Source organism: Stegostoma tigrinum, chromosome 1 (genome assembly GCF_030684315.1).
Source record: "Stegostoma tigrinum isolate sSteTig4 chromosome 1, sSteTig4.hap1, whole genome shotgun sequence".
Classification (NCBI taxonomy): Eukaryota; Metazoa; Chordata; class Chondrichthyes; order Orectolobiformes; family Stegostomatidae; genus Stegostoma; species Stegostoma tigrinum.
In genome coordinates, this window is record NC_081354.1 from 103,011,900 (window position 1) to 103,035,355 (window position 23,456).

Consider the following 23,456-nt stretch of genomic DNA (forward strand, 5'->3'; position numbering starts at 1 on the left):
AAGTTGTACTGCATCTTTATGTTTTCTAAAAGCTAGCAGACATCTATAATAAAATTGAAATAAGCAGATAAATCTAATGATCTTTATCCAATTTACTTCACAATTGGAGGTCAATCGTTAAAATAATTGCAACTCATTTGGAAATGTTCAAGTATAACAATTTAGGTAATTTTGTGATGTTTCACTCAAAAACAGTCCTGTCTGGCATTTATGCACAATACTCCCTTTGTTGCTTTCTGATTCCCAGTTCAGCCTGATTGAACTGTTGTCTTTTTAAAAATGTTCTTTTTTATTATTGTTTTATCCATGAATATAAGAATGTTATCAGAATATTCTAGTTTGTGAGAGTTGGCAGGTTTGGCAGCATCGGTGGAGAGTTAATGTTTCAGATCCAGCCACCCTTCTTCAGGTCCAGCCACCCTTTTTGGGCTCTGATTTTCTGTTCTTGCTTCAGATCTCCAGCATCCACAGTTCTTTGTCTTATTCTAGTTTGTAGTAATTTTAATTTCAATGGCATTGTCTAATTTTCTCCAGAACTTCTTTAAAAGCAAATTCCTATTGTTCTACCACCTGATGTCTCCTACATGACCTACTGGAATCATAAGTATATTTACAGAAAGGAGAACATTAAAGTTATGAATGATTCAAGTTTGATGGACACAAATTGAGAAATAATCATCGACAAGCAGGCATAAATTCTGAATTCATGTCGGCGCTTTGATTTTTAAATTTCCATGAAATTATTTTGTGCTTTATGCATTTGAAAGTGAAAAGAAGATATTCCTGAAAGTTCCAGGGCATGTTTGTCACATCTATTTGTAAATAACCAAGAACAAGCGCCTCAACTTTCTGTGACTCAATTAGTTACTTATCGCACTGTTCACCATCTGTATTAAGTAGGTAAACTGTGACTGCTTTTCATTGTGCTTCGTATAGCTCGTTGTCAGACACTATGGCAAATGAACTAACATGCAGCTTGCAGGCCAAAGTATCCTCAGTTCTGAGGAAGGGGCACCAGATCCAAAATGTTATCTCTGATTTTTCCTTCACAGATGCTGTCAGGCCTAATGAGCTTTTCTGGCAACTTCTGTTTTTGTTTTAGATTTACAGCAGCCTCAGATTTCTTTTTTGGTTTTTATCAAATATCCAGTGCATTTTTTGCACAGCCTGACCTCTCATATTCTGCCTGATGTCACTGCTCTCTTGGAATTCCCAGTGTGCAAGGGGTGAGGGTAACTGTATATGACAAACCTGAATTCCATCCTGGATGCCCCTCAATATTCTTAGTCAGCACTCTTTTTGGAGATGTCTCCTCTACTGCCAAAAAGTACAATGACAGAAATGAGGCTAACTCTGAAGAAATTTCAGGTATTTTACAGGATTGCAGACACTTGCATTTATTCAGACTAAGTTGTTTATGACCACACAGATTACAGAAAATGTAAAGCACTTTGGGATGAAGAATACATGATCAAATAAATTTACAAAATAACTTTGAAGCACACTACCAAGACCTGAGTACCATATGTAATAGAAAGAAATAGAATGCTTGTTTGTATTTTAATTCAATTTTTTTTAGACTCCCTACAGTGTGGAAACAGGCCCTTCGGTCCAACAAGTCCACACTGCCCCTTACAGCATCCCACCCAGACCTGTCCCCCTATAACCCACACAACCCTGAACACTACAGGCAATTTAGCATGGCCAATCCACCTAGCCTGCACATCCTGTGGGAGAAAACTGGAGCACCCGGAGAAAACCCACGCAGAGATGAGGAGAATGTGTAAACTACGCACAGACAGTTGCCCAAGGTTGGAATTGAACCCAGGTCCCTGGTGCTGTGAGGCTGCAGTGCTAACCACTGAGCCACCATGTCGCCCCCATTTCAAATGGAATGGAGACTAAAAATAGAGAGGCTTTTGCTAAAATTAGCTCAGGCACTAGTCAGACCTCACTTGGAATACTGTGAACATTTTTTTCCCCTTATCTAAAGAAAGATATATTGACCTTGGAGGCTGTCCAAAAAAAGTTCACTGGGCTGATGCAAGGTGTGGAAAGAATGTTTTATGACAAGGTGTTGAGTAGTTTGGGCCTGTACTCACTGGAATATAGAAGAATAACAGGCAATCTGCTTGAAGCATACAAGACTGTTAAGGAATTTGACAGGTAGATGTGGAAAGGTGTTTGCCCTTGTAGGACAGTCTACCATCAGAGACCATAGTCTTAGAGAAAAAATGACACACTTAAAACAGAGATGAGGAGGTATTTCTTCCCTCAGAGAGTAGTATTACTGTGGAATTTTTTTACTACAGAGAGCTGTTGAAACTGGGCTGTTCAGTTTATTCAATGCTGAGGTAAACAAGGGAATCATCAAGGGAATTAAGAGTTATGGGAAAAGGCAGGGAAGTGAAGTTGAAGATTATTGTTATTATCCATAATCTCACTGATTGGTGTAGCAAACTCTACTGGCTGAACAGCCAAATTCTGTTCATTGCCTTATGACCTTAAAGTTCAAAGAATTAGCAATAGATTTCAAGTATTAGTGTCTTTGAAGATTATAATTTTCATCCTTCCTCTATTAGTCAGTTGAAATGTTTATTTCTATTTGCTGATTAGGATCACATAATTAGAATAAGTTATTTAAATGAACCTTCCCATGTAATTCTGTGCTCTTCTCACACTTGTTTTCAGTAAGTGTAATGGTAACTTTATGGATACAGAAGTTCATAAATCTCAGAAATTTTCTGTAATTTTGCAGAAGATTTATACTGTGATGGTCTTAGACATTTATCCATATCTCTCTAGTTTATAGGAAATGACTTTGTTTTGAGAATATACTTGTTGCAGATTTCCTCATCATTCAGTATACTATGAGCTCGGAGACACTTCATTTTAAAGAAATCACAATATAATTTGAAAGAAAGTTTATCGAGGAAATTGTTCTGCAGCCTTGGAATCATCTGCCTAGGATGCTTTTATTCATTCATTGGATGGTGGCCAGCATTTATTATCCATTACTGATTGCTCTGGAAAAAGTGGTGATAAACTACCTCCTTATGTTGCTGCAGTCCTTGTTGTTTAAGTCCACCCACGGCGCTGTTAGGATGGGATTTCCAGGATACTGACCCAGTGACAGTAAGAGAAAGAGATTGAAGATCCAAGTCAGGATGGTGTGTGGCTAAGGGGAGAGCTCATGCATGATGATGTGCCCATACATCTGATTTCCAATGTAATAACTTCTGTTTGTATCAGGTCAATCGATGAAGTTTTGTCATCTCTCTCAAGAATATCTGCAGTGTCATTTGTCAACAGGATTCCATTACTAGCAGCTAGCAAGATAACTGGCTCTCTCAACTGGTCATGCTTATCAGTCATTTTTGCCTAACATCCTCACAGTACTGTACGGTACAGTACAGTGCCTGTACTGGCCAGAAATTCATTGAAAGATATTCAAAATGCTGCTCAGTATAGTTTTCACCTTCATTTCTTTTCTTACTGACCCCTAATTGATATATTTCCTACCATTTTTCCAGCCTCAAGTCATAGGAGAATTATGCATGTGGCAAAGTTCTTATTTATGATAACTGTAACCAAAACGTAGGATGAAGCACAGAAGAATAAATACTTTGTGCTTTTTGGCAAATAACCACAATAAACATGGGTGATATTAACTTGCATATAAACTCGAAAAAATGGATGAGCAACGGTAGCCTGGATGAGGAGCATGCAGCCAAAATAAAACAAAGAAAAACGGACATGTGTCATTGACAGTAGGCAACACAGATTATGTTCGGACATGCATGCTGACCATTTTGGCGTTATGGAATCATTCTATACTTAAAGCAGTATGTTTTCTAACCAAACAGAGAGCAAGTAATGCTGGAGTTGTTATTATGTAATTTGACAGGTTTATGTGATGACCTCAGGATACAGGGGTCCCAGAGTTGCTGCCATGAGATATAATAGGATTGAATTTTACATTCAGTTTGAAAGGAGAAGAGCAAGCCTAAGATATTTACAGATAACAAAGTGTGAAGCTGAACGAACAAGGCAGGCCAAGCAGCATCTCAGGAGCACAAAAGCTGACGTTTCAGGCCTAGATCCTTCATCAGAGAGCTGTATTCATCCAGCTTCACACTTTGTTATCTTGGATTCTCCAGCATCTGCAGTTCCCATTATCTCTAAGATTTTTAAATGTCGATTTCAAACATGGCCAGCCACATGAGCATGAAAGCTAAGATGGCTGAAGTGAATTGGGACACTTTGCACAGGAAGAGATCAATAGAGTTACAGTGACAGACATCTGAAGTGTTATTTCAGAATACTGAGAATAAATATATTCTTATTCTGAAGAAACATTCAAAAGGGATGACTTACTCTCAGTTGTTAGCCAAATAGGTTAAAAAAACTGGGAAAAACATAATCTAGGAATAGTCTAGGTTGTGTACAAAGATGTGTGTCAAGTTAGATTATTGAACAGATACAAAGAATAGTGGAGAATTCCAAAAATTTTAAAGAGGAGAAAGAAATTGGAGTGTGAGAAGAAAGCTTAAAATGTAAAAGCAGATAGCAAGAGTTTCTAGAAGTATTTAGAAAGGAAGAGAGTAAGTAAAGTGAATGCTTGTTCTCTAGAGAGTGACAATGGAGAATTCATAATAGATAGTAAGGAAATAACAATGAAATTAATAGATATATTACTTCTATATTCACATTAGCTGATATAAAGAATGATAGTGATAGCCGCAAATCACAAGGCAAAAGGGAAAGAGGGTCTTAATGAAATTTCAATCACTGGGGAATTAGTGCTGAGAAAACTGATGGAGTTGTAGGTTTACAGGTTCCTGGATGGACATAATCCAAGTGGTTTAATAGAGTTGGGTTATTAGATAGTAGATGCATTGAAGTTGATTTTCTAAAATTTGCTAAATTCTGGAAAGATTTCAAGGATGAAGGATTGCAGAAATTAGGAAACTATATGCTACTTGGCTTGATGTCAGTTATGGGGAAGTTTTGTTTTTATTCATTCATGAGATGTGAATGTCTCTGACTATACTATCATTTTTACCCATTCCCACAATCGATCAAGAAGGAACTCCTTGGTTTTTGGCCTAGATACAGTGAAAGAATAGTGATACAGATGATGTGAGGTTAGGAGAGGAACTTGCAGGAGGTGTTGTTCCCACATGTTTGTTGTGCTTGTCCTTCAAGGTGGTAGATTTTGTGAGTTTTTTGTGAGTACTCCGAGTTTGTACCTTGAGGATAGTAGACAGGCACTGTGAGACAGGAGGTAGGTGATTCATCTACAACCTTCTCCTGGTATTTATATGGCTAATCTAATTCAGTGTCCGATTAATGGTAACACCCAACATGCTGAAATTGGGTGATTCAGTGAGAAACATAACAATGCTAACTGCCTTGGAGAAAATGGTGGTAAACTACCTTCTTAAACTGCTGCAGTCCTTGAGGAGTAGGGACACCCACTGTGTTGTTCAGAATGCTTAGATTCTGTCTTGTTGGAGATAGTTGCTGTCAGGTACAGATTTGGTGCAAATATTACTTGTCACTTATCAATTCAAGCATGGGACGTTCAGATGGGCACTTACAAAAATTCAAGGTAATTCATAAGAATGGTTTTATGGAAAGGAAAGCATGTTTATTCAGTTTGTTGGAGTTCTTTGAAGGACTGAAATGAATTGTGGATAAAGGGAAGCCTGGAGATATGCTATACTTGGGTTTTCAGATGTGAGTTACAAAGTACCACAAGAAAGTTTTATGTGCTCGTGGTTTATGGAGTAAGACATTAGCACGGATACCAGATTGCGTAAGAGTGATAAAAAATCCCTGTCGTTTAGAATGCTGGTCAATAATCCCTGGAATTTTAACAGATATTGTGAAATAAGAAAAAAGGGCTATGATCTGGAATGCACAATAACGGGAATAGCTGACTGGAACCATTCAGTTAGAAATCCTATTCATGCCTCAGCCCGAAAGAAACAATGAACCAAACCTAAGACAACAACTTCAGATATCTTGGAACCTTCAGAGACACCAAAGCATTGAACTCCAATTAATATTCTTTCATAGGAAACATCGGACATTCCATGCAATCAAAATACACTTACCGTTACTCTAAACAATCAGAAAACCTATTAGCTCCAATTGAAAGACATTTACACCTACTCTCAGGATCAAGAGGACAATTGACCTCCAGAAGGGCAACAGTAACACTACTACTAAAGTCAGATTTGACACCCAGATAAGAGACCTACAACTTAGTATAGTCATAGACCTCAGTCTCACTTGGAGGACAGAGAAAAAGAAAGAGAGAAGAGGGAAGAAAGAAGAACAATTGGCCACAAGTGCTATTCCCCATGGCTGCCAGCAGGAGGAGGACTTCAGAGAGTGACTGCACCAAGAAAAACTCCTATAGCCATCACCAACCACTGACAACCCACCAGGGCCTGCAGGCCGAACAATAAACGACCTTTGAGAACCACCTACCCAATCAACACCACAAGGCCTTAGACACGTCCTGAAGTGAAAAACCCATTCACAAAACCCACCAAAGTGTAAGAAAACTCAAGTACTCACCCCATAAATCCACATTACGTCTTACTGCATCAGTGGACTCAATCCAGACTGAAGGCCTACACCATCTGAGGGCTTCAGCGAAGCACTACTTATGTCAAGCAAGAGCGGCCAGCTGTAATTCAAAATGCATTTATCGCTACTGGTGAGCTTATTTTTCTTAAGACCCCAAATTTCCAACCTAGCTAGCAGAGAGGGGAAAGCAGCTTGGTGACAGAGCAGGGCACCCCAGGGTCAGGAAGTCTGATTAAAGTGAATGGGTTTAAAACTACTATTTAGTTTATAATAGTCATTAGCTTGTGTTAATCGCTAATAACGGATAGTTTGTCAGTTTCACGGTTTTGCATTTTTTACCTCTTGTAATTTATTCACCTTTGTATTATTTTCCTGCTTATTACATTTGCCTTATTCTTATTTCCTGTGAGACACACCTTGGTATTTAATAAACCCAGAGATTCTTTGCCCTGCACCTTTACTAACTTAAGCCCAGTGTCAAAACCAAGACCTGGTGGATGATCCAGACTGCCTGAGAGGTCTGGTAGGGTTACCGATCACATAGACCAGAGCTCCCAGAAAACAGAGAGTATGCATAAATGGGTCCTTTTCTCATCAGCAAACTGGGATGAGTGAAGTCCTGTGGGGAATGCAGGGACATCATCTTTTTACAATTTATATCAATGAGTTAGATGAGGGAAATAAGGGTGTGGTAGTTTAATATACATATGATACAAAGATCGGTAGGAAACTATGCTCTGGAGAGGACATAGGAGATAACAGATGGGTTGAATGATGGACAAAAAACTGGCGGATGGAGTATAATCTTGGAAAATGTGAAATTTTTCACTTTGCTTTTAAGAACAAATAGAAAACACAGTGTTATATAAATAGCCAGGAGTTTAATGTTTTGAGCTGCAGAGGGATCTAGGTGGTTAAGTGTATGAGTTGAAAAATGTTCATACACAGATATACTAGATAATTAAAAAGTCTAATAGGATCCTTTATTACAGAAAGATCTAAATGTGAAGTAACGATGTTATAATTCAATTATAGAAGGCAATGGTGAGACCACATCTTGTCTACTGTGTGAAATTTTGGCCTCCTTGTTAAAGGAAGTGCATTGGTTCAGAGGAGCTTTAATCGATTGATAACTGAGCGCTTGTCTGTTGAGGAAAGGCTGGAGAGACTAGAATTTTTTTTCAATGCAATGCAGCTTAGAAGAATAAAGGGTGACTGTATTGAAGTGTATAAGATCCTGAATAGTCTTGACAAGTTGGATGTAGAAAGAATGCTTTCTTTTGTGCCCGGGTCCAGAACAGCAGTGTCCCTGTTTCAAAACAAAAATCAGGGTCATCCTTTTAGAACAACAAATGACAAAAAAAATTCTCAGAAAGTTATGTGACTTTGGAAATGTCTGCCTTAGAAGACGATGGAGATACACTGTAGTTCAGGAAGGGAATCAAAGATTATTTGGGATAAATGGGAATATGGAATTTGGAACATAAACAGATCAGCCACAATCCTATTATGCCTATTTCAATTCCTAAATTGTTTGTTTATGAGTTTATATTGGGTTATGACTTGAAAACATGCCATTTTGAAATGGGTTTGCATGAGATGAAGTGGCAATTAGCATGGATGTCCAAGTCAAATGTCTATGCCTGATAATGTTTTCCTAGCCAAATGAACCTTAGAGGTTCAAGAGGGTGGCTTGCCACCACCTTTTCAAGGGTAACGAGGGATGGATAATAAATGCAAGCTCAGCCAGCAGTGCTCACAGCCTGTGAATGAATAAAGAAAATTGCAAGCCATTCTTGCATTGAATAAATCGAAATACTTGATAAATTCGACTCATTGTTTCTAAATTGAGAGTTGTGGAATGAACAGTTGGTTAGTTGTAGATTGTCAGATTCCTTAAAATGTGTCATATTCTTCCACATCAGCCTCCCTTGTCAACATTCCTGGTGGTGAAACTTAAAACAGTGTGAAAAAGCTAATTGTTGAGACAATTTCTCTGCTCACAATTTACAATAAAATTGCAAAGATGTAAGTAATAGGGCAACTGATATAATGCTGTACATTGCAAACAGAGGTTGGTTACTTCCTGTGTTTGATGCTGAGCTGATTTTAAGTATTTCAAAAGTATTGTGCTTAAAAGGTTTCCCACATGTACAAAGCAGCTAATGTTGTCACAGCCACCTTTGCAAAAAGTAAAATCTGTACTTTTATCTGTCAAAGGCACACAATTTGTTAAGGTGTTGGAATGGGTCCAATCATCAACAAAAGTCCTAAAAACAGTCAAATTCACTAACAGCTCAGTGTTTCCTGTTTTAGTGTCCATCATTAGAAAATCCCTCACCATTTATCAGCTGGAAAGAATCTGGTACAATTAGAAGGCGAGTAATGGACATATGAGGAATATAGCTTGTTCACATAGTTGTGGTACTTCAAAGTTAAATGACTTTTTTCTATTCACCTCCAAAGCAAAACAATCTCCGAAGACCCCGAAGCCCATTGGCAGCTTTGTATCCAGATGTCAGGAATCAATTGAGCAAGTGGCATTTGTTGCAGTGGGAGAATATCTGGCTAATAGTGGATGACATTCAATTAGATTTCGAGTAGTTATAGAAATAGGTGGGAAAAAAGACATCTTTTGGAAGATTTTCAAATTTAGTGATTTGAAAAGAGCAGATGCAAAGATAAATTGGCAATAAAGATTGGCCAGGAAAACATAATACGAGCACAATCTTCAAATTGGGAGGCCAATTTATCAAGATCTAGCCTCATTAGATCTCTGCAGTAAAGAATTCCACAGTTTCACTACCTTCCCAGCAAAATATTTTACTCAATCTGAGTCTTAAATGAGCATACCCTTACTCTGAGATTATAACTTCAGGTCCTAGTCTCTCCCATAAGTGCATATAACGTTTTTGCACCAATTTGCCAAATCCCTAAGGGTCTTAAACATTTCACTAAGGCTTCTTCTCCTTCTTCTAGACTCCATTGAGTACAAGCCTAAACTACACAACCTCTCCTTATCCAAAAATTCCTCCAAATCAGGGATCAATCTGGTGTGCTTTCTCTTGACACTCTGAAATGCCGGTGTATCTTTTCTTAAATAAAAACTGTATGCAACACTCCTACTTTTACCTGACCAGAGCCTAGCGTAGTTTTAGTAAGATCAGCCATTTTTTATACTCCATTTCCTTTAAGATAAAGGCCACCAACCCATTTACCTTCCATACTACAGTCAGTTCTGATGTTCTCATGCAATCTCGCATTACAAGAAAACCACACAATAGCTATGCCATTTAGACTAATGGGGCCAGAATTGTAATATAACCAATGCAGGTAAGGAAAGGTTGCATTCAACAAATAGCAGTCTGAAGTCTTCAATCATGCTAAAGCCAATTTGCATTGAAGATATATATGTCACAGCAGAACCGACTGTACATGGTGAACATAGTTGCTAGATTTCATGATTGATGGATGAAATCCTCCAAATCCCTCAGTTCTACACAAGGAAGGATGGGGCATTGAAAACTCGACGTTCCTGGATGACAAATAAATAGTGGCTAAAATAAAATCAGAGAATTTGGGAACTGCAGATGCTGGAGAATTCCAAGATAATAAAATGTGAGGCTGGATGAACACAGCAGGTCAAGCAGCATCTCAGGAGCACAAAAGCTGATGTTTCGGGCCTAGACCCTTCATCAGAGAGGGGGATGGGGAGAGGGAACTGGAATAAATAGGGAGAGAGGGGGAGGCGGACCGAAGATGGAGAGTAAAGAAGATAGGTGGAGAGAGTATAGGTGGGGAGGTAGGGAGGGGATAGGTCAGCCCAGGGAAGACGGACAGGTCAAGGAGGTGGGATGAGGTTAGTAGGTAGCTGGGGGTGCGGCTTGGGGTGGGAGGAAGGGATGGGTGAGAGGAAGAACCGGTTAGGGAGGCAGAGACAGGTTGGACTGGATTTGGGATGCAGTGGGTGGGGGGGAAGAGCTGGGCTGGTTGTGTGGTGCAGTGGGGGAAGGGGACGAACTGGGCTGGTTTAGGGATGCAGTAGGGGAAGGGGAGATTTTGAAACTGGTGAAGTCCACATTGATACCATATGGCTGCAGGGTTCCCAGGCGGAATATGAGTTGCTGTTCCTGCAACCTTCGGGTGGCATCATTGTGGCAGTGCAGGAGGCCCATGATGGACATGTCATCTAGAGAATGGGAGGGGGAGTGGAAATGGTTTGCGACTGGGAGGTACAGTTGTTTGTTGCGAACTGAGCGGAGGTGTTCTGCAAAGCGGTCCCCAAGCCTCCGCTTGGTTTCCCCAATGTAGAGGAAGCCGCACCGGGTACAGTGGATGCAGTATACCACTTTGGCAGATGTGCAGGTGAACCTCTGCTTAATGTGAAATGTCATCTTGGGGCCTGGGATAGGGGTGAGGGAGGAGGTGTGGGGACAAGTGTAGCATTTCCTGCGGTTGCAGGGGAAGGTGCCGGGTGTGGTGGGGTTGGAGGGCAGTGTGGAGCAAACAAAGGAGTCACGGAGAGAGTGGTCTCTCCGGAAAGCAGACAGGGGAGGGGATGGAAAAATGTCTTGGGTGGTGGGGTCGGATTGTAAATGGCGCAAGTGTCGGAGGATGATGCGTAGTATCCGGAGGTTGGTAGGGTGGTGTGTGAGAACGAGGGGGATCCTCTTGGGGCGGTTGTGGCGGGGGCGGGGTGTGAGGGATGTGTTGCGGGAAATACGGGAGACGTGGTCAAGGGCGTTCTCGATCACTGTGGGGGGAAAGTTGCGGTCCTTAAAGAACTTGGACATCTGGGATGTGCGGGAGTGGAATGTCTTATCGTGGGAGCAGATGCGGCGGAGGCAGAGGAATTGGGAATAGGGGATGGAATTTTTGCAGGAGGGTGGGTGGGAGGAGGTGTATTCTAGGTAGCTGTGGGAGTCGGTGGGCTTGAAATGGACATCAGTTACAAGCTGGTTGCCTGAGATGGAGACTGAGAGGTCCAGGAAGGTGAGGGATGTGCTGGAGATGGCCCAGGTGAACTGAAGGTTGGGGTGGAAGGTGTTGGTGAAGTGGATGAACTGTTCGAGCTCCTGTGGGGAGCAAGAGATGGCGCCGATACAGTCATCAATGTACCGGAGGAAGAGGTGGGGTTTGGGTCCTGTGTAGGTGTGGAAGAGGGACTGTTCCACGTAACCTACAAAGAGGCAGGCATAGCTGGGGCCCATGCAAGTGCCCATGGCCACCCCCTTAGTCTGTAGGAAGTGGGAGGAGTCAAAAGAGAAGTTGTTGAGTGTGAGGACGAGTTCAGCTAGGCAGATGAGAGTGTCGGTGGAGGGGGACTGGTCGGGCCTGCGGGACAGGAAGAAGCGGAGGGCCTTGAGGCCATCTCCATGCGGAATGCAGGTGTACAGGGACTGGACGTCCATGGTGAATATGAGGTGTTGGGGGCCAGGGAATTGGAAGTCCTGGAGGAGGTGGAGGGCGTGGGTGGTGTCACGGGCGTAGGTGGGGAGTTTCTAGACCAAAGGGGAGAAAATGGAGTCCAGATAGGTGGAGATGAGTTCGGTGGGGCAGGAGCAGGCTGAGACGATGGGTCGACCAGGGCAGGCAGGTTTGTGGATTTTGGGAAGGAGATAGAAACGGGCCGTGCGGGGTTGGGGAACAATGAGGTTGGAGGCTGTGGGTGGGAGGTCCCCTGAGGTGATGAGGTCGTGAATGGTGTTGGAGATGATGGTTTGGTGCTCGGGTGTGGGGTCATGATCGAGGAGGCGGTAGGAGGTGGTGTCGGAGAGTTGGCGTCTGGCCTCGGCGATGTAGAGGTCAGTGCGCCATACTACCACTGCGCCACCTTTGTCTGCGGGTTTGATGGTGAGGTTGGGGTTGGAGCGGAGCGAGCGGAGGGCTGCCCGTTCTGCGGGGGAGAGGTTGGAGTGGGTGACAGGGGTGGAGAGGTTGAGGCTCATATAAAGCTTAGTTTCAGACAAAAGTCCAAAAAAGAATCCATTTGAAAAACAATCAGAAGACAGAGAGCAAGAATAAATTACAAAACAAAAATGAGAGCAAAGGGAGTGTATGAGAAAGGTTAAGTGAGTAACAGAAGAGATAACACATAAATCCTTTCTGAACAAATAAGAAAAGGTTAATGGCGTAGTAGGATCAACTAGAAAGTAACAATAAAATTCTTGTGAAGACAAACTGAGTTTCAGGGTAGAGTTTTGCCAGCCCCAAAGAGGTCGGGAATAAGGTAGCGATGGAAAGACTTTGCAAAGAGCCATTTCAACTCAGCTTGACAATCATGCCCTGCCACTGAGCAGATTTATTGGTTACAGAATTGGGCAGGCAGCTTCAAGATGGGAGGAAGCCAATTTAAAAATAAAATGTTTCAGCTAGAGTCACTTTACCAGGCTATTAGGATTTTGCAGATGACAGATCAAACCCTGCCCCCACCCACCCACAAACCTCCCGACAACCAAGTGGGAAAACATTACCTAAATGGCAAAGTCGTCCAGGTTTCAAGAGTTTTGTAGGAGAAAGGATTTTGAATCAAAGAGAAACCCACAGGCAGCACCCACAAACACAGTGGCTTCCATGGTGGGCTTTGACCTCTACATCCTTTTTTATTTTATGGAGACATGAACTGCATATATTATGATCTAAGAGTCTACATACATGCAAATAACTTCTTTGCTTTTCAATTCTATTCCTACATAAATAAATGCCAATGTTTTGTTTTCTTTTTTGTGGTCTTATTAGCTACATCACTACATTTGATGACCTATGTATCTGTTTGTCTACCATTTACTTTTCAAGGATTAATGATTTTTTTTCAAGCTACCAAAATGTATGACCTCACAAATAATTATATTGTCGATGTCAATTTGCAAGTTATTATGTCTCCCTGTGTTCTATCATGGTATTAGTCCTAAATGTCTGAAGAGTTACCGACACTCCAGGGACCTCCAGGTGGGTAGAATGGGATCCAGAATCATGGCACCATTGTCTCATTGGGTTGGGCCTACTGGCAAGCCAAGATTTATACACATGGTGATCCTAAACTACATTTCTCAGCTTTGGTAAGGTCATAAATGCTCTTGAGAACCAAATAAGACCTGTACAATTATGTAGTTTTCAAGTTATTTAAATTCCTAGTTCTTGACAAATTTAAATAAAATAGACAAACCACCTTTGTCTCTAATGGTTAAAAAAATTCTGTTCTCGCAGTCCAACTATCTGTTTGTTGGCATGACTTTAATTCTAATCATTGCACTATTAATGCTTGGCTGCTTTCCACATCCTATAATTATCATAGTGGGGATGGAAAAGGAAGAGTATGTTGTATGAGATTTTTAAAGGATTAGCTACTTTTGTTGTGGGTTATGACGATAAGTCTGTTTGTTTTGAATAAGAGACTAAAATATTTTGACCATTTTTATGAACGGAGACTTTCAATTTTTATGAAGCAATCTCTGGAAGGGTGAACTATGTGGAAGGTACAGTCATGTATCAGTGTGATTGGACGAGTTGAGTGAGTGGGCAAATGCAAGGCAGATGTAGTATAATGTGGATAAATGTGACGTTATCTACTTTGATAGCAAAAGCAGGAAGGAAGAATATTATCTGACGGGGGATAGATTGGGAAGTGGGAGGTACAACAAGACCTGGGTGTCCTTGGATACCGGTATCTGAAAGTAAGCATGCAGGTGCTGCAGGCAGTGAAGAAAACAAATGGTATTTTGAGAGAGATAATAGGAACTGCAGATGCTGGAGAATCCAAGATAACAAGGTGTGGAGCTGGATGAACACAGCAGGCCAAGCAGCATCTTAGGAGCAGGAAAGCTGACGTTTCGGGCCTAGGCCCTTCATCAGAACACGAAATGTCAGCTTTTCTGCTCCCAAGATGCTGCTTGGCCTGCTGTATTCATCCTGCTCCACACTTTGTTATCTTAAATGGTATTTTGACCTTCATAACAAGAGAATTTGAGGACAAGAATAGAGATGGCTTGCTGTATCTATGTGGAACCTTGGTGACACCACACCTGGATTATTGCGTGTAATTCTGGTCTCTGTTTCTGAGGCAGGAAGTTCTAATTGTGTAGCGAGTGAAACAAGTTTTACCAAACTGATTCCTAGGGTGACAGGACTGAGATATAAAGACTGACTCATTCACTTAAGTTTAGAAGAATGAGTGGAGATCTCATAGTAACCTGTTAAATTCTAAATCGACTAGACAGGGTAAATGCAGGATGAATGCTTTTGATGCTGGGTGGTCCAGAACAAAGGGTCATAGGTTAAAGATATGGCATGGGTCATCTAGAACTGAGGTGACAAATTTATTCACCCAGAGTAAATTTTCTCTTACAGAAAGCTGATGGAGGCAAAACATTGGATGTTTTCAAGAAAGTGGGAGATATAGTTCTTTAAGGCTAATGATATGAAAGGTAGTAGGAAGAAAGTGGGAAGAGGGTACTGAATTGGATCATCTGCAGTGATCGTATAAATGGCAGGGCAGGCTTGAATGATCTACTCCCGTTTCTATTTGCCATACTTCCATGTTTCTATTTCTGATACACCATAATCCGTTTTACCTACAAACAATTGCTACACTCATTTTGCAACTTGATTTCACACAGATAATAAAATTAAATGGCTCAGCAACCTTCATTGTGTGGTCAAAGAGCATAAACTTGCCACATCCATCTTCCTGCTCTTAGTGACAATGCAAGGAAATCATGCTTTCCATGAATGTTAGCAAAATGGGAAACTTATCTGAAAGATTTAAACTAGAAGCATAATGGCGTGAAACCACCAATGCAACCAACATAGTTTTCAAGATATTCTGAGCCAGCTACTTCTTGCCCGATTAAAACTGTATGCAGTCAGGGGTTACATAAATCCCGAGAGCTAAATCTATGTCATGCCCACCTCACTTGACACATATTGTTGCATAAGGTCTCAGGATCCTGGAGCAATCCTATATGGTTATCACAGAAGTGCACATCATTTAGCATGAAAAGCACAGTATGGTTGAGTTAGAAAAGACTACACTACATTGAAGCACACTACACTAGACTACACAAGACAGGACAGTTTAGGATTAGAGAGAGTCGTAAGAGTACATAGATGTGGGCACACCAGAAGGCTGAGTTCTTACCTAATATAATTACGAGATCAATGCTGGACATGGCTGTGATTACTGTGAATCAGAGTATTTAGTATTAATGCATAGCAAGTACTATTACTTTGAAGTCATAATCTGAAAACTGTTCTTGACTTTGCTTCTTCTTGGCCAATCTGTCTTGAACCCAAACCCATAGCAGGGCATCAAACTACACAATAAGCACACATCTAAGGCAAATGCCCATCAAAGAGGCTGCACACATGCCATCCAAGAGTAGCTATAGACATTCTCCTGTATAAATGATAAAATGGCTTTTGGGGATTTTATGACTATACCATATTGAAATAATGTTTTAAAGTGACTCATCTATGGTCTCTGGAGATCTTGTTCATGTTATCAGACAAGTGCTCGTAAGCAAGTTTTTGTTATGCCAGGTCCCACTAGATGTACTGCTGCAGATAATCGTCTAGCTGTTTCTATGGCCTGAGACAAGAACATTTTAGCGTTGAGAGTCCCTACTCTTAGTGTATGGTCTTTTTATTGTCCACTGAATCTTTTGACAAAATGATACAAAAAATCTTCTTACTTGTTTTACAGCGTCATTATTGTGTAGTTTGACACTATTTGGGTTCAGGAAGAAACAAAGACAAGAAGTCTCCTGACTTTGACTTTAATGCAATGCTAGTTATTATTCTAACTATACACTAATTTCACTGGTCGCAATCTCACCATAGGGGAGTTGGGTTTGAAGGAGAGGCAGGTCAAAGAATCTGAGCTATAATATTCTTTGAACACAGATGCTTGCCTAAAGGATAGGATTACTGACAAGAGGAAATCTTCCCTGAAAAGAAATGGCATCAGTATTGTTTGTGCAAAACACATTTCTTGTTCTATCTGTATTAAACCAATTTCCCTTTGTATTAACATTCAGTTTTTACATCCATACTGAAAAACAATAACGCATTTAGGAGTTCCACGATCAAGTGAGAAAATGTATCTGCAAAATATTTCTCTTGTCTTGTTCAAATAATTAATGAGAAGTTGTGACCTTTTCTTTGTTATTCTGTGAAATCTAAGTACATCTTGGTCAAATAAACTATTCTAGATTCTTCTCTGTGTTAGATGCAATCCTTTGCTGAAAAATAATAAAATGAAAGTGAATTATGTAGCTGGCATGATAGGAAATCAAATAAAAAAGCTTCAGGGAATTGAAGCAGTTCAGATCCTTCATTATTCATTCAGGTGACTGTTCAGTGAGCAGGTGGTTAACTTTGATAAGAGGTAGAGTCAAGTACTCCGCATTATGTCGTCCTTCCTACTGAGGCTTAAAATGTTGATTCCCAGTCCATTGATTCGGCTGTATGTCTTTCTTCTGTCAGAATGGAGTAACATGTAAAGCAGTGTAAATGGCAAGTGTAAACTCAAATACCAGATTAAAACTTATGCTAATTTCTTCTCCCTTCTATAACACAGTATGTGGTCTCGGATGCCAGATTTAGGTATTTGAAGCCTGACCCTAGATTTAACAACTTTTACCATGTGATGGCCTTATTGAAATGACATTCATATATATTATCTCCAGACTGTGCATTGCTACTTGTTCATTGGCATGGTTCAAAACTGGGTGATTCCACACCGAAGTAGCCATTAATTAGTTTATTCTATGCCTATATGTCCCTTGAATTGGCACAGATGAAACTTTGTCAGCAATCAGCACCGACACAATGGGCCGAATAGCCTCTTTCTATACTGTAACAATTTTGTCATTCTGCTTTGAGCTTAAGTAGCCATTGTATCTGCCAGTTTAACAGTGAATTGGTGGATTCAGCAACACAATTTTGTCGTGCAACATTTCTAACTGAATCTGACTCCAAATTTAATGAACAACTTTGTTAGAAATGTCATGAACGCCCCAAAAACAAATTTTAAAAACCACTTAGATAAACAAATAATTACCAGTGCATTAATGAAGTGCAAAGGTCTTGTGGTTTATAACTCTATCCTTTCAAATAGTTAAAGGTTCAGCTTGACACGGCGCTGAATATAAAACATGCACAAACTTAGAGATGCAATACTCCAAATTGGACTCTCTAAATCTGGCTGTCCAAAAATTGAACACTTTTTTTTCTGGTTGCTGCTTTCCTTTACTTTACTTTGTCTATTTAATGAAACAATTGTTCTACTGCACCTGATTATGAAGATTGCCACCTTCCCCAGTTTTTACGCAAGAGGCTCTTTTCACACAGAAACATGGCTACATAAATGGATGGGTAAAAATATACATCTACCTTTACATCCCTCCAAATTTCCCTCCTATTGTTGACTTTTCTCTCAACCTCCTTCACACCATACCACCCCTCCCAACTCCAACTTCCCTGTGCCCTGCTCCCTGCTACCACACCACTCTAGCCCCCCTCCAGAGACCAAACAGGGGATTTCTGGTGAAGGCCAGAGTATACCGTATTCAATGGTCACTACTCCTGGTAGTGAAACCAAGGTTGGAGAGCTGTAAGTGTTCAAAGATGCAACTTCCAGATCCTGGGATTGGAGGCCCTCTTCAGTGAGTTAGTGGTCATTCAACCTTGAGGTAGCTGTGGACCAGCCATGTTTTTCTGGCTTTGCAGGTGGTTCAACTGTGTTGTTGCCTAATATCAAGCCCTTGGTTTGTGAAATGTATTCATCTACTTGTCAAAATAAAATGTATATGTGGCTCAGTGATTAGCCCTGTTGCTTCTCAGCACCAGGGTCCGGGGTTCAAGCCTAGGCTTGGGTGATTCCTGTGTGAAATTTGCATGTTGTCCCCTTGTCTGCATAGATTTCTTCCCACTCTCCAAAGATATGCAGGTTAGGTGACTAACCATGCTAAATTGCCCCATAGTGTCGAGGGATGAGCAGGCTGGTAAATGTGGGATTACAGGGGTAGGCTTGGTCTGAGTGCAATGCTCTTTGAAGGGCCCATGCGGTCTTGATGGGCTGAATGGCCTATTTTCATACTATAGGGGTACAATGAGTCCTGTAAACTTTTAAGAAGAGCATTGAAGCATTTTTTTAAAATTTGTTTTATTTAGCACCTACAGATTAATTAGGATTCAGCAGCAAAAGCTTTCATGGTAAACGCATGGTCTGACAGCCATGCATGCAGTATTTAGGCTAAAAATAGCATGACATTTGATATAATGAATGGGAGTAAAAATACATTCTGCACTCGGCTTAGGCAGGTAGATTCTGAAGGAAAAGCACAAAACAAAATAACAATGTTTTGTGTTGAATGTTCCATTTCAGATTGTCACCAAGATTGCCGTTTTATCATAATGAAATGCAATCACTCAAGAAACAGTTCCGATTTGACAGAAAAAAGCATATATTTAAGAAAAACTGCAAAGAGGAACAAATATTGATAACGATTTTATTAAAGACATAAAAGACCTGTTTGTCTCTGAAAGTTTAGAAATTCAAAGTTCTTAATCTAACATATCGGATAAATGCAGGAATAAAAACCGAATGAACTGCGGATGCCGTAAATCAGGAACGAAAACAAAGTTGCTGGAGAACCCCAGGCAGGTCTGGCAGCATCTGTGGAGGCAAAAACAGTCTTAACGCTTTAGGTCTGGAGATCCTCCTTCAGATAAATAAAGGAACTTATTTGGATAGCAGTTTTTGAATTCAACACCCTTGAAGGTACCAATGACTCAGAATGACTGATGATTGACTTCAATGTCCATCACCAAGAGTGACCTGGCAGCTTCTTTCCATGATTTTCACCCAGTGATAGTGAATGAATGCTGCGTTATTTCCAACTCAAGATGGTGAGTGGCTTGGAGGAGAAATTGCAGGTGTCAGTGTTCCCATCTATATTATGCCCTTGTCCTTGTGGATGAATGTGTTGCAGGTTGGAAGGCACTGTCTGGGGATCTTTGGTGAATTTCTACAGTGCATCTTGTAGACAGTACACACTGCTGCTGTCAGTGGTGGGGGGAGAGGATGCTTACTGATGTTGTGTCAATCAAGTGAACTGTATTGTCCTGGATGTTGTCAAGCTTCCTAAACCTTGGTGCAGCTGCAAGTAGACAGCATTCCATCACACTCCTGACTTGTACCTTGTAGATGGTGGACAGGATTCGGGGAGTCAGGAGTTGGTTTACTTGCCAAAGTATTACTAGCCTCTGATCTGCTGTTGTTGCCACTGTGTTTATGTGGTGAATCCAAATGAGCTTTTGGTCAATGGTAACCCCCAAGAGGTTGACAATAGTGGAATTCAGTTATTGTAACACTCATTGAACGTCAAAGGGTGGTGGTTAGATTTTGTCTTATTGGAGATGGTCATAGCCTGGCATTCGTGTGGTGTGAAAGTTAGTTGCCACTTGTCAGACCAGATATTGTTGACATTTTGTTGCTCTTGAACATGGACTGCTTCAGCAGCTAAGGAGTCACAAATGGTGCTGAACATTGTGCAATCATCAGTGAACGTCCCCACTTCTGACCTTATGACGGAGGGAAGGTCATTGATGAAGCAGCTGAAGATGGTTGGACCTAGGACACTACCCTGAGGAACTCCTGCAGAAATGCCTTGAAGCTGAGATGACTGACCTCCAACGGCCACAGCCATCTTCCTATGTGTCAGGTGTGACTCCAACCAGCAGATAGTTTGTCACCTGATACCAAGTGATTCCACATAATCAACTTGAATGCAGTCTTGACATCAAGCGCTGCCATTTTCACCAGTGCACTAGGATTTTTATTAGTTTGTTCTGATTTTATCAGTGCAATATGGTTAAAGTCTGTCATGCAGTGCAAAAGATTATAGTTTTTAAAAGGCATCAACAACATTTTTAATGCAAAGAAAATAAACAATTGTACAGCAGTGTTGATTCATATAAAGTTGCTGTTAGAAATTGTGCAAATAAGTTTAGTCGACACTTTAACAATATAACTTTACTTGGGGAAAAGATGCTTTTTAATTCTATTGCTATTGTAGCCAGATTGCAAATTAAGCAGATAAATGGAAATTCTTCACTGCAGTGTTTATGATCTTCATTCTCTGAGAAAGTGACAAGATACCCAAATATTGCAGTCCTGCCACATCCAGTCATGAATGGTGGTGGACAAATAAACAACTCCCTGGAGGAAAAGGCTCCACAAGTATCCTCATCCTCAATGATGGAAGAGCCAAGCACATCAGTGCAAAAGGTAAGGCTGAAGCATTCGCAGCAATCTTCAGCCAGAAGTGCCGAGTGGATGATCCATCTCGACATCTTCTAGTGGTCCCCAGCATTACAGATACCAGTCTTCAGTCAATTTGATTCACTCCATGTGATATCAAGAAATGGTTGGAAACACTGGTTACTGCAAAGGCTACAAAGCCCTGATAACATTCCAGCAATAGTACTGAAGACTTGTGCTCCAGAACTTGTTGCTCCACTTGCCAAGCTGTTCCAGTAAAGTTACAACACTGGTATCTACTAGACAATGTGGAAAATTGCCAAAGTATGTCCTGTCCACAAAAAGCAGGACAAATCCAACTCGGCTAATTACCGCCCCATCAGCCTCCTCTCGATCATCCATAAAATGATGGAAGGTGTCACCAACAGTGCTGTCAAGTAACACCTGCTCAGAAATAACCTGCTCAGTAACGCCCAGTTTGGATTCCGCCAGATCCACTCAGCTCCTGATCTCATTACAGCCTTGTAAACATGGACAAATGAGCTGAATTCCACTGTTGAGGTGAGAGTGACAGCCCCTGATATCAAAGCTGCATTCAACCGAGTGTGGCAACCAGGAGCCCCGAACCTTAGCAAAACTGGAATCAATAGGTATTGCGATAAAATCTCTGGTGGTTGGAGTCATACCTGGCACGTAGGAAGATGGTTGTGTTTATAAGGAGGTCAATCATCTCAGCTCCAGGACATCCTGCAGGAGTTCCTCAGGGTAGCATCCTCGACCCAACCATCTTCAGCTGCTTCATCAATGACCTTCCCTCCGTCATAAGGTCAGAAGTGGGGATGTTCGCCAATGATTGCACAATGTTCAGCACCATTTGTGACTCCTCAGATACTGAAACAATCCATGTTCACATGCAACAAGATCTGGAAAACATCCAGGTTTGGGCTGACAAGTGGCAAGTGACATTCATGCCACACAAATACCAGGCTATGACCATCGCCAATCACAAATAAAGAGACAATCTAACCACTGCCCTTTGACATTCAATGGTGTTACCATCACTGAATCCCCCACTATCAATATTCTTGATGTTGCCATTGACCAGAAACTCATCTGGACTCTCTATATTAACAGAGTGGCTATGAGAGCAGGTCAGAAGCTGGGAATACTGTGGCGAGTAACTCACCTCCTGACTCCTCAAAGCCTGTCCACCATCTACAAGGTGCAAGTCAGGAATGTGATGGAATATCGTGTCCAATTTTGGGCCCCACACCTCAGGAAGGACATACTAACCCTGCAGAGTGTCCAGCGGAAATTCACACGGATGATCCCTCGAACGGTGGGTTTAACATATAATGAACGGCTAAGGGTCCTGGGATTGTACTCATTAGAGTTTAGAAGGTTGAGGGGAGATCTAATAGAAACTTACAAGATAATGTATGGCTTGGAAGGGGTGGACGCTAGGAAGTTGTTTCCGTTAGGTGGGGAGACTAGGACCCGTGGGCACCACCTTAAAATTAGAGGGGATAAATTTAAAATGGAAATGAGATGACATTTCTTCAGCCAGAGGGTGGTGCGCTTGTGGAATTCATTGCCATGGAGTGCAGTGGAGGCCGGGACGTTAGATGCCTTTAAGGCAGAGATTGACAAATTCTTGATCTCAGAAGGAATCAAGGGCTACAGGGAGAGTGCAGGGAAGTGGAGTTGAAACGCCCATCAGCCATGATTGAAATGGCGGAGTGGACTTGATGGGCTGAATGGCCTTACTTCCACTCCTATGTCTTATAGTCTTATGGTCTTACTCCCCACTTGCCTGGATGGGTGCAGTCTCAGGAACACTCAAGAGGCTTGACGCCATTCAGGACAAAGCAGTTGCTTGATTGACACTACACCCACAAGCATCCACTCCCTCCACCACCGACACTCAGTAGCAGCGGTGTGTACTATCTACAAGATGCACTGCAGAAATTCACCAAAGATCCCCAGACAGCACCTTCCAAACTCACGATCATTTCTAACTAGAAGGACAAGGGCATCAGATATGTGGGAAAACCAACACCTCCAAGTTCCTCTCCAAGCCACTCATCATCCAGACTTGGAAATATATTGCCGTTCCTTCACTATTGCTGTGTCAAAATCCCAGAATTCTCTCCCTAATAGGATTGTGGGTCAACAGGAAGACTGCAGAGGTTCAAGAAAGCAGCTCATTACCACCTTCTCAAGGGCAACTATGGATGGGCAAGAACTGCTGACCAGCCAGCAATGGCCACATCCCACAAATGAATGGAAAAAAATTCTAGGGAAAAAAAGAGCCTTTCAAATGGGCTGTATATCCATTTCTAAGATTAGATGCAGCTTTCTTGTTATGGTTCATCCAATTACTTTCTCCCAGCTTTCCTTGCTTAGGGGAACATGCCATATTAGGATATAGGCAATATCAAATGGTTTACATGATATACCATTACAAACCAAGATTGTTTGTCTGCTTCTCTTCCTTCATCAGAACCCTTGTGCGTAAGTGTAATATGATTGTGAATTCATTTCTGAAATTGTGTTGACCAGTCATATTCAATCAAACTACAATGACACA